Genomic DNA, 13158 nt, shown 5'->3' with positions numbered 1-13158 from the left:
ATAGTTGTAACTTATTAAAATAATAAGTTTTTAAGGTAAGTTTTAAGATAAGTTTAAGTAAGTTTTTAATAAGATATTAAGATAAGTTTTATTATAGGTAAAACTTATTAAGGGCATAGATATATTGATTAATTAATCATTATTTATGGTGGCGATTATTATGCAGGTGTTTTAATTGTTTGCAAAGTTTAACACTTCACTTTTTCCTCCTACCCCAGCATATCCACCAAAGGCTTGAGATCAGTTTGCCCAGGTGACCACATGCACTGTTGTGATAAGGTTGGACTTTGCCACAAGTTTCCCTTCTTGCCCTCCTCAGGTGATGATCTAGAGATATTTAAATGCAGATATTTAAATTCATGCAGAAATTTATCTGTGCCTATTATTTATGTGCCTCACCTTCACCCCAGTAAAAGTGTTTGCTCCTGAGCCTTCCCACTCTTCAGACTCCCAAAATGCTTGCTGACCCATCTCTTGGCAGATCTTCTGCCTTTATCCAGGTAATCACCTGTATGGAATATGATGGTTTCTCTAGAAAATGTAAGAAAAATAAACTTTCTTTTCCTGAGTGTCCCCTGTATCCCCCGCCCCATGTTGGCTGCACCTGATTCATCATCTTATCAATGAAAACAAAAAAGTTAGTTGAGAGGACAGGAAGCAAGATAGTGGCAGAGTAGGGGACCACATTTTATCTGTTCCCTGAAATTTGGATATCTATGAAACCATTATGAACACAAATGAATTCACCCTGAGATGTAAGAAAATACATCTGGAACTCTACAAGCAGAAAACAACTATTTTTTGCAAGGAATAAGGTAAGAAATTGTGAATCTTGGGGAAATATTGGAAGATAAACGGAGGGGAAGGAATCCACCATAAACAAGCTACCCTAGTGCTATAACATCAGATAGAAAATCCTTAGAAATCTGTTCTACTGTGAGACATCCTTTTCTGAAAAGAGCACAGGAGATAAGTAGGGCAGAATTCTAGGTGGATTCTTTGGGTCTCAAAAGACACAGGAAGAACAGGGGTGTCCAATCTGACAAAGTGCCCAAACAGAGGAGTTAGTAAACTTAAGGTTAGTGAGCCCAGAAAGAAATCTTAGGTCCAGCAGTCATAAACCACAAGGTTGGCCAGTAGTGAGATCACTCTTTGCCTGAACACCCTGAAGAGGACTGGAAGGTTCAGGCCATGTAACATCCCCTGGGAGAAACGAAACAGCTGCACCCATGACTGGGCATAGCTTTCAAGGTAGTGTTGGCCCCAGAAAGGATAGTGGGATGGCACCCCAGCTATGACTTGGGATCAGTGGAACAGGATGCATGTGGGAGACTGCAACCACTTGCAATCACAGAAACAAAAAATGAAGTGTCACTTGTGGGTCCCTAGAGATGCTCCATGGGAGAATTTCAGTGGAGGAGAACCATGGAAGTATGTAGGTTTGGTGCACATAGAAGTGAAGACAGTTGTACTAAGGGTTTATTGAAGAAAGGGAAATGTGATTTTGTGGCTCTGGGCCAGATATCCTAGCCCAACCATTTTTACTTTGACACAGAAAGCCACCTGGGAACAAAAGCAACACAATCAACTCACCTTGAGCCCATCCCCCTGACCTGGGGGTATGGCAATTCCACCAGGTAAAGATACCTGAGGTAAAGACACCTGAGAAGCAGCATAGTAGGCCCCTCCCCAAGAAGACAGACTGGAATAAGAGGCGAATGATTAGCTTATCCCTCAGGATGGTAAAACTCTATCACCAGGGAAAACAAAATACTGAGCTCATTGTGTTTCCTCACCAATCTTGTTTTACTTCATTCTAAAATTTTACATTTTATCTTTTTAACATTTTTCCTTTTGAAGGAGAAAAAAAGAGAAAAATAAATTTTGTTTTCCTTTCATATTTGAGATGTACTGTCTTCTAAGTCACAGACCTAAATTCATTCAGGAACAAGTAGATCATCCTGCTTTGTCCATCTTGTGAGATTATAGTCTCCCCCCTCTTTTGTTGTTTTGTTCATTTTGTCTTTGTTCACATTTCTGTGGTGTCTACATACCAATTTGGATTTTTTGGGAATGCGTTTTTCTACAGTCATTGTTGATATTTTGGACTCTGTTCATTTACCTATGCATCTTTCCTTAGAAAGAATGACTTGAAGGAGGAAATGATAACAAAGGAAGGAACTAGAAGTGATGTTCTCTGCCATAGAGCTAATCAATATGGATATAAGAAATATGTCATAAAAAGAATTCAGGCTACCAATTATAAAGTTAGGTAGGCTTGAAAAAAAGCATACATGACAATACAGAATCTCTAAGGATGGAAATGAGATCAAATTAGGTTGAATTTTAAAATGCTATTAATGAGTTGTCTAAATTCGTTGCTCTAACAGCTAGTGTCAGTGATGCAGAAGAAAGAATAAGTGATCTAGAGGACAGGCGATGGAACAGAAGGAAGTTGAGAAAAACAACTAATAGCCTATGAAGAAAGGATTTGGAAACTTAACGATTCATTGAAAAGAACCAATGACAAAATCATTGACATGGGGGGGTGGAAAGAGAGAGAGGGCTAGAAAGTATATTCAAGCAAACCATGGCTGAGAACTTTCCTAATTTGGGAAAGGAAGCAAGCATTAATTACCACGAGTAAGAGAGGACCCCTCCAAATATCAATAAAAACAGTTCAACACCCTGACATAATAGTGAAGCTTGCAAATCTTAGAGCAAAAGAAGCTATCCTGAGAGTGTCTACGGAGAGAAGTATGGAGGAATATCACAGTAACGTCAGACCTAACCACAGAAATCTGGCAAGCCAAGAAGGGCTGGAATTATATATTCATGGCACTAAATGAGAAAAACGTGCAGCCAAGAATACTTTATACAGCAAGGCTGATATTCATAAGGGAAAGAGAAATAAAAATTTTCCAGGACACACAGAAACTGAAAGAATATGTGACAATCGAGGCACCTGGGTGGCTCAGTTGGTTAAGTATCTGCCTTTGGCTCAGGTCATGATAGTGGAGCACTGGGATCAAGCCCCATATCAGGCTACCTGTTCTGTAGGAAGTCTGCTTCTCCCTCACCAGCTCCCCCTGCTTGTGTTCCCTTCCTCCCTGTTTCTCTCTCTCTCTCTCTGTCAAATAAATAAATAAATAATTTTTAAAAATGTGACCACCAAGCCAGCCCTGCAAGAAACATTAAGGGTGATACTGTAAGTGAAGAGAGAGACAAGAGTCACATGGATCAGAAAATAGCAGGGACTATAGCAACAGGGCCTTTGCAGGCAATTCATGTCACTAAATTCATATCTTTCAATAGTTACTCTGAATCTAAATGGGCTGAATGTTCCAATCAAAAGACACAGGGTATCAGATTGGATAAAGAAAAGCAGAGCCCATCTATATGTTTTCTATAAGAGACTAATATTGAACCCAAAGACATCTCCATATTGAAAGGGAGGGGGGTGAAAACATTTTACCACAATAATGAACCTCAAAGGAAAGTTGGAGTAGCAGTCCTTATTTCAGACAATTTAGATTTTAAACCAAAGACTGTAATATATATAGAGGTACACTATGTAATTCTTAAAGGGTCTATCCAACAAGATGATCTAACAGTTATGAATATCTATGCCCCCAAAATGGGAACAGCCAATCATATAAACCAATTAATAACCAAAACAGAGATGCCTGGGTAGCTCAGTTGGTTAAGTGACTGCCCTTGGCTCAGGTCATGATCATGGAATCCTGGCATCAAGTCCTGCATCAGGCTGCCTGCTAGGCAGGGAGTCTGCTTCTCCCTCTGATCCTCCCCCTTCTGTTCTCGCTCTCTTTCATTCTCTCTCTCTCTCTCTCATAAATACATAAAATCTTTAAAAATATCCAAAACAAAGAAACATAATAATAATAATATATTGATAGTAGGAGACATCAACACTCCACTCACAGCAATGGATAGATCATATTAGCAGCAGACCAACAAAGAAACAAGAAATTTGAATGACAAACTGGACAACATGGACTTCATAGATATGTACACAGAACATTCCATCCTAAAACAAAAGTATACTCATTCTTTTTAGTGCACATGGAACTTTCTCCAGAACAGATAACATAATGGGGCACAAATCAGTTCTTAGCTGAAACCAAAGGGCCGAAGTTATCCCCAGCATATTTTCAGCCCAAAATACTTTGAACCTGAAAGTCAATCACAAGAAGGATTTAGAAGGAACTGAAACACTGGGAGGCTAAGTAGCATCCTGCTAAATAATTCTAATAATATATGCTAATAATAATGCAAATAATTCTGCTAATAATAACTTCCTCAACCAGGAAATTAAAGAATAACTTAAACAATTCATTGAAACCAATGAAAATGAAGACCTTTTTTTTTTTCCCAAAACCTATGGGTTACTGCAAAAGTGGTCCTAAAACGGAAGTACAGAGCCATCCATGCCTCTCTCATAAAATTAGAATAATCCCAAATGAACAAACTAACCTTACATCTAAAGGACCCAGAGACAGCACAGTGAATAAAGCCTAAACCAAACAGAAGAGAGATAATTAATGATCAGAGCAGAAATCAATGAACTAGAGACCAGAAAAACAATGCAGTAGATCAATGAACTAGAAGCTAGTTATTTGAAGGAATTAATGAGATGAATAAACCTCTGCCAACATATCCAAAAGAAAAGAGAAAGGATCTAAATTAATAAAATCATGAAGGAAAAAGGAGATAATGACCAACACCAAGGAAACATATGAAAATATTAGACAATATTATCAGCAACTCTATGCCAAAAAATTAGGTAATCTGGAAGAAATGGATGCATTCCTGGACATTTATAAACCACCAACATGAAAACAGGAAGAAATAGACAATTTGAAGACAAATAACCAGTATGGAAATTGAAGCAGTAATCAAGAATCTCCCAAAACACAAAAGGCCAGGGTCAGATGGCTTCTCATGGGAATCCTACTAAACATTTAAGGAAGAAGTGATAACTATTTTACAAAATAGATCTGTTTCACAAAATGGAAATGGAAGGAAAACTTCCAAACTAATTCTATGAGGCCAGCATTACCCTGATGCCAAAACCAAAGACCCCATCAAAAAGAATTCCAGACCACTATCCCTGATGAACATGAATGCCAAAATACTCAATAAGATCCTAGCCAGTAGGGTACAATAGTACATTAAAAGGATTATTCACCACAGCCACGTGGCATTTATTACTGGGATGCCAGGGTGGTTCAACATTCACAAATTGATCACTGTGATAGAGCATAATAATAAAAGAAAATATAAGAACCATTTGATCCTATCAACTGATGCAGAAAAAGCATTCAACAAAATACAGCATGCTTCTTGATTAAAACTCTCCATAGTGTAGGGATAAACAGAACCTACCTCAAATTCATAAAAGCCATCTACGAAAAGCCCAGAGTGAATATCATTCTCTACAGGGGAAGATTTAGAGTTTTTCTTGTAAGGTCCGGGACACAACAGGGATGCCCACTCTCACCAATATTGTTCAACATATTACTAGAAGTCCTAGCCTCAGCAATCAGACAACAAAAAGAAACAAAAGATATTCAAATTAACAAAGAAGAAGTTAGACTCTCCCTCTTCATGGATGACATGATACTCTATGTAGAGAACCCAAAAAACTACATCCATATTACAAGATCTCATACAGTAAATCATCAATGTGGCAGGCTAAAAAATCAATACAGAGAAATCACTTTCATTTCTATAGATTAACAACATGACTGAAGAAAGAGGAATTAAGGAATCGATTACATTTATAATTGCACCAAAAAGCGAAAGATACCTAGGAATAAACCTAGCCAAAGTAGTAAATTCTAGAAACTATAGAACACTTATGAAACAAACTGAGGAAGACACAAGAGATGGAAAAATATTCTGTACTTACAGATAGGAATAATAAACATTGCTAAAATATCTATGTTGCAAGAGCAACTTACAATTTCAATGCAATTCCTATCAAAATACCATAGACAATTTTCACAGAGATGAAACCAATGATCCTAAAATTTAAAAGGAATGAGCCAAGATCCTGAATCAACCGGGGGCTGTTGAGGAAAAAAAAAAAAAGCTGGGAGCATCACCTTGCCTTATTTCAATGTATATACAAAGCTGTGATCATCAAGACAGTATAGTCTTGGCAAAAAGACAGACACAAAGATCTATGGAACAGATTAGGGACATCCAGAAATGGACAGTCAACTAATACTTGACAAAGCAGGGAGGAACACCCAATGGAAAAATAAAGCCTCTTCAATAAATGGTGCTTGGAAAATTATACAGCCATATGTAGGAGAATAAACCTGGAACATTCTCTTATACAATACACAAAGATTATGTCAAAATGCATGAAAAAGCTAATGTGAAGAGAGACAAGATGGAGGGGAAGTAGGAGGAAGGGTCATCTCAACCTGTACCCTAAAGTGAGCTGATTACCTACCAAAGAACTCCGATCACCCATGAAATCAGCCTGAGATCAGAATTATACATGTCTGGGGCGCCTGGGTGGCTCAATGGGTTAAAGCCTCTGCCTTCGGCACAGGTCATCATGTCACAGTCCTGGGATCAAGCTCCACATCAGGCTTTCTGCTCGGCAGGGAGCCTGCTTCCTCCTCTCTCTGCCTGCCTCTCTGCCTACTTGTGATCTCTGTCAAATAAATAAATAAAATCTTTAAAAAAAAAATTATACACGTCTGTATCTCTACAGGAGCAGAAGAAGCCAGTGGGCAGGTAAAGTGGAGTGGGAGCATCAGACTGATATCAGAAGATAAACAAAAGGGGGAGGGAGCCACCAGAGGAACCGATTGGAAAGTAATACCCCAATACAAGAGTGCCCTGCATCTGGGGACCAGCATTAACTTGGAGTCTTGTTGAAAGCACTCAAAAAGAGCAAAGGATCACAGGGGAAATTCTGGGAATTGGGGCAGTTAGGGACAGAGGCTTAAGTCCCCAGGCCCAGGACAGCCTCCCTTGGTGCTGAGCCAGAGAGAGTGTGGCAGAGAAATCAGGTCTTTGTCCCTGAACCACCAGCGCACCCGAGAATGCGTGGGGTCCAGCTCCCATGAGGGTCTGGGAGCCTCGCCAGATGGCAGAACACTGTGCCGTGCTATCAGAGCCTGAGATGCACGCACCCCACACCCTCCCCTAGGAGAGGTGAGCACAGGGGCCAGCCCAGTGCTCTCAGACCTGGAAAGACCAGGCACTCCCAGCCCAGGCCAGAGGGAAAATCTCAGTGTGCGATCCCTGCTTGGAACCTCTCTGGTGGTCTGGAGATTCTGAGACAGCCGCCACTGCCATGGTTTTGGGTACAAGCAGGAGATTCTGCATCCTCAGGGACCACGATTCGGAACCGGCTCTGCCAGCAGCTCTGCAGCACCCACAGGGGAGCAGACTGAGGCTTCTCTCTGAGAGGGAGGTTGGGGTGGAGTTTGCTTTCCTCTAAACCTCCAAAAACCATCAAAAGCTGTCAAGGCAAGAGAAAAACAAAAACAAAAACAAACAAAAACGAACAAACATAAAAACCTCCAGAGAACAAAAGCCTGAAAAACCGGGTTCCTCAGAGCCCACCCTCTTAAGGGGGGCGGGAGGACTTAACTCGGGGAACATCATTGACTGAAAACCCACGTGGCAGTCCCCTCCCCCAGAAAACCAACCAGGAAAGAAAAAAAAAAAAAAGACGACAAGAGAACAACCACCACTACTTGATAGACACAACTTTTATTTTTAACTCGTTCCCACTATTCTGGTTCATTTTTTAAATAGATAATTTTTAACCTATTTACCATCACAGTGAGATGTCCAGTACATCAAATTCCATAACAACCTTCTAACCCGAACATTTTGATATGTACACCCGTGCTTTTCTTTTGCTTTTCAATTTTTAAAATTTTTTTAAATTTTAGTTTATTTAGTCTAGTTTATTCTTTTTTATTTTTATTTTCTAATATTCATATAGAGTTAAACTTCAAGGTAACCCCCTTTCCCCAATCAATGCTGCTCCTATGTGTAAACCAATTATCAATCCCCCTTTATCTTAGGAAAGTTGAGTCTTTTAACAAAGATATCAAGATACATCAATGAAGAATCAAAACAAACTTCCTTGACCACACAGAGAATTTATAACCACTCTCCCATCTTTTTCTCCCACCAGTGTTTCTGGGTATTTGTGTTTTTCCTGATAGTATATAAATATTATACTTGGGGTTCTTTTTGAAGAGGTTCTTCCTTTTTTTGCATATATATATATATATATATGTATATATATATATATATAAAATTTTCTCTTGTCATATACTTTTATCAGTTCTTTTGTTTGTCTGTTTTTGTTTGTATACTTCATCAATTTTACCTTGGGGCTCATTTGGGCTGAATCTTCTCTTTTAGCTTCCCTTCTTTTCTTGTCTCTCTCTCTCTCTTTCTTTTTTCTCTCCTTTGAGTGGGGAATCCTGATTGCTCAGAAGTGATCCAGGGTGCACCTTGACAGCACCACATTTGATACATCCAGCTACATCCGTTTAGTCATCTCTCACCAAAATGACTAGGGAGGAGGAATGCCCAACAGAAGAAAAATACAGAGGATGGGCCTTCTGCAATAGAGCTAATGGCTATCAACATAGACAATATATAGGAAAAGGAATTTAGGCTAACAATTATACAGGCAACAGCTAGGCTGGAGAAAGCCATGGATGACCAAACAGAATTGATTAGGACAGAACTGAAAGCCACCAGGGATGATGTTCACAATGCTCTCAATGAGTTCCTATCTAATCTAAATTCTCTCAAAGCTAGGGTAACTGAGAGAAGATATAATTAGTGATGTGGAGGACAAACAGATAGAGAGAAAGGATCAGGAGGAAGCCTGGAACAAACAGCTTAGAAGCCACAAAAACAGAATCAGGGAAATAAATGATGCCATGAAATATTCCAATGTCAGAATTATTGGAATGCCTGAAGGGAGGAGAAAGAAAGAAGTCTAGAAGCTATAGTGGAATAAGTTGTCCATGAAAATTTTCCCAATCTCACGAATGAAACCAGCGTTCATGTACTAGAGGCAGAAGAGTTCCCCCCAAGATTATAGAATCTTGAAATTCCTTGAGACACCTAATAGTAAGAATGAAGAATTATAATTGTAGGCATACCCTCTTTAAAGAAGCCAGGAAAAAGAAGCTCCTTACATACAGAGGAAAACTCATCAGAATAACATCAGACCTATCCATATAGACCTGGCAAGCCAGAAAGGGCTGGCAAGATACATTCAGGGCACTAAATGAGAAGAACATGCAGCCAAGAATACTTTATCCAGCAAGACTGACATTCAAAATGGATGGAGAGATAAAGAGTTTCCAAGACTGGCAAGGCTTAAAAGAGTATACGACCACCAAGCCGACACTGCAGGAAATATTCAGGGGGGTTCTATAAAAGAGAAAAAATCCTAAGAATACATTGAACAGAAATATAGAGACAACCTACAGAAAGAAAGACCTCAAAGGTAACACAATGCCAATAAAAACGTATCTATCAATAATCACTCCCAATGTGAATGGCCTAAATGCGCCCATAAAATGACACCAGTTTGCGGATTAGATAATCCCAAATTAGATTAGGACCCATCCATATGTTGTCTACAAGAGACCCATTTTGAACCTAAAGATTCACCCAGACTGAAAGTGAAGGGATGGAGAAACATCTTTCATGCCAATGGGCCTCAAAAGAAGGCTGGGTAGTGATTCTCATATCAAAGAAATTAGATTTTAACCTAAAGACTGTAGTCAGAGATACAGAAGGACACTACATAATTCTTAAAGGGACTATCCACCAAGATGATCTAACAATTGTAAATATCTATGCCCCCAATATGGGAGTAGCCAATTTTATAAGAAAACTATTAATCAAGATAAAGAGTCATATTGATATGAATACATTAATAGTAGGAGATCTTAACACACTTCTCTCAGTAATAGACAGATCATCGAAGCAGAAAATCAATAAAGAAACAAGAGCATTGAATGAAACATTGGACCAGATGGACCTCATAGATGTATACAGAACATTCCTCCCTAAAACAAGAATACTCATTCTTCTCAAGTGCACATGGAACCTTCTCCAGAAAAGACAACATACTGGTTCACAAATCAGGACTCAACTGATACCAAAGACTGAGATGATTCCCTGCATATTCTCAGATCACAATGCTTTGAAACTGTAGCTGAGTCACAAGGAAAAGATCAGAAGGAACTCAGATACCTGGAAGCTAAAAACCACCTTGCTTAAGAATGCTTGGATCAACCAGGAGATCAAGGAAGAACTGAAACAATTCATGGAAACCAATGAGAATGAAGACACTTCTGTCCAAAACCTATGGGATACAGCAAAGGCAGTCCTAAGGGGGAAATACATAGCCATCCAAGCCTCCCTCAAAAAAAAAATTTAAAAATCCAGACTATACCAGCTGTCTCTACACCTTAAAGAACTGGAAAATCAACAACAAATCAAACCAACTCCACACATAAGAAGGAAATAATCAATGTTAGAGCAGAGATCAATGAGGTAGAAACCAGAGATACAATAGAAAGTATCAATGAAACTAGAAGTTGGTTTTTTGAAATAATCAATAAGATCCATAAACCACTGGCCAAACTAATCCAAAAGAAAAGAGAGAAAGCCCAAATTAATAAAATTATGAATGAAAAGGGAGAGATTACAGCTAACAACAAGTAAGTAGAAACAATCATCAAAAGTTATTATCAAGAGTTATAAGCCAAAAAGCTAAGCAACCTAGATGAAATGGATGCATTCCTGGAAAACCATAAACTCTGAAAATTCAACCAGGAAGAAATTGACAACCTGAATAGACCGATATCTAGTAACGAGATGGAAGCAGTGATCAAAAACCTCCCAAAAAAACAAGAGCCCAGGACCTGATGGATTCCCTGGGGAATTCTACCAAACTTTCAAAGAAGAAATAAGGCCTATTCTCCTGAAGCTGTTTCAAAAAATTGAAGCAGAAGGAAAACTTCCAGACTCATTTTATGAAGCCAGCATTACCCTGATCCCCAAAACAGGCAAAGACCCTACCAAAAAGGAGAATTTCAGGTCGATATCACTAATGAATATGGATGCTAAGATTCTCAACAAGATCCTAGCAAACAGGATCCAACAACACATTAAAAAGTTTATCCACCATGACCAGGTGGGATTCATCCCTGGGCTACAAGGATGGTTCAACATTCGCAATTCAATCAATGTGATAGAACAAATTAATAAGAAAAGAGAGAAGAACCACATTGTCCTCTCAATTGATGCATAAAATGCATTTGACAAAATCCAGCATCTGTTCCTGATTAAAACGCTTCAAAGTATAGGGATAGAGGGAACATTCCTGAACTTAATCAAATATATCTATGAAAGACCCACAGCAAATATCATGCTCAATGGGAAAAAAACTTGCCACCCTCCCGTTGAGATAAGGAACACAACAAGGATGCCCACTCTCACCACTCTTGTTCAACATAGTATTAGAAGTCCTAGCAACAGCAATCAGACAGCAAAGAGAAACAATAGTTATCCAAATTGGTAATGAAGAAGTCAAACTCTCTCTCTTCGCAGATGACATGATTCTTTATATGGAAAAACCCAAAAGACTCCACCCCCAAACTACTAGATCTCATACAGCAATTCAGCAACGTGGCAGGATACAAAGTCAATGTACAGAAATCAGTGGCTTTCTTATACATGAACAATGAAAATACAGAAAGGAAAATTAGAGAATCGACTCCATTTACTATAGCACCAAGAACCATAAGATACCTGGGAATAAACCTAACCAAAGATGTAAAGGAACTCTACTTGAGGAACTACAGAACACTCATGAAAGAAATTGAAGAAGACAAAAAATGATGGAAGACCATTCCATGCTCTTGAATGGGAAGAATAAACTTTGTTAAAATGTCTCTACTGCCTAGAGCAATCTATACGTTTAATGCCATACCGATCAAAATTCCACTGGTATTTTTCAAAGAGATGGATCAAATAATCCAAAAAATTTGTATGGAACCAGGTGAGACCCTGAATCGCTAAGGAAATGTTGAAAAACAAAAATAAAACTGGGGGCATCACGTTACCTGATTTCAAGCTTTACTACAAAGCTGTGATCACCAAGACAGCATGGTACTGGCATAAAAATAGACACATAGACCAGTGGAACAGAGGAGAGAGCCCAGATATGGACCCTGAGCTCTATGGACAAATAATCTTCGACAAAACAGGAAAAAATATACAGTGGAAAAACACAGTCTCTTCAAAAATGGTGCTGGGAAAACTGGACAGCTATATGCAGAAGAATGAAACTCAAACATTCTCTTACTCCATACACAAAGATAAAGTCAAAATGGATAAAAGACCTCAACATGAGTTAGGAATCCATTAGAATCCTAGAGGAGAACATAGGCAGTAACCTCTTCGATATCAGCCACAGCAACTTCTTTCAAGATATGTCTCCAAAGGCAAAGGAAACAAAAGTGAAGATGAACTTTTGGGACTTCCTCAAGATCAAAAGCTTCTGCACAGCAAAGGAGACACTCAACAAAACAAAGAGGCAACCCACGGAATGTGAGAAGATATTTGCAAATGTCAGTACAGACGAAAGGTTGATATCCAGGGTCTATAAAGAACTCCTGAAACTCCACACACACAAAACAGACAATCAGATAAAAAATGGGCAGAAGATATGAACAGACACTTCTCCAATGAAGACATACAAATGGCTATCAGACACATGAAAAAATGTTCATCATCACTAGCCATCAGGGAGATTCAAATTAAAACCACATTGAGATACCACCTTACACCAGTTAGAAGGGCCAAAATTAGCAAGACAGGAAACAATATGTGTTGGAGAGGATGTGGAGAAAGGGGAACCCTCTTACACTGTTGGTGAGAATGAAAGTTGGTGCAGCCACTTTGGAAAACCGTGTGGAGATTCCTCAAGAAATTAAAAATAGAGCTTCCCTATGACCCTGAAATTGCACTACTCGGTATTTACCCCAAAGATACTGATGTAGTGAAAAGAAGGCCATCTGTACCCCAATGTTTATAGAAGCAGTGGCCACGGTCACC

Source organism: Lontra canadensis, unplaced genomic scaffold, assembly GCF_010015895.1.
Source record: "Lontra canadensis isolate GAN:19392208 unplaced genomic scaffold, GSC_riverotter_1.0 scaffold152, whole genome shotgun sequence".
NCBI lineage: Eukaryota > Metazoa > Chordata > Mammalia > Carnivora > Mustelidae > Lontra > Lontra canadensis.
This window is presented reverse-complemented; position numbering follows the sequence as displayed.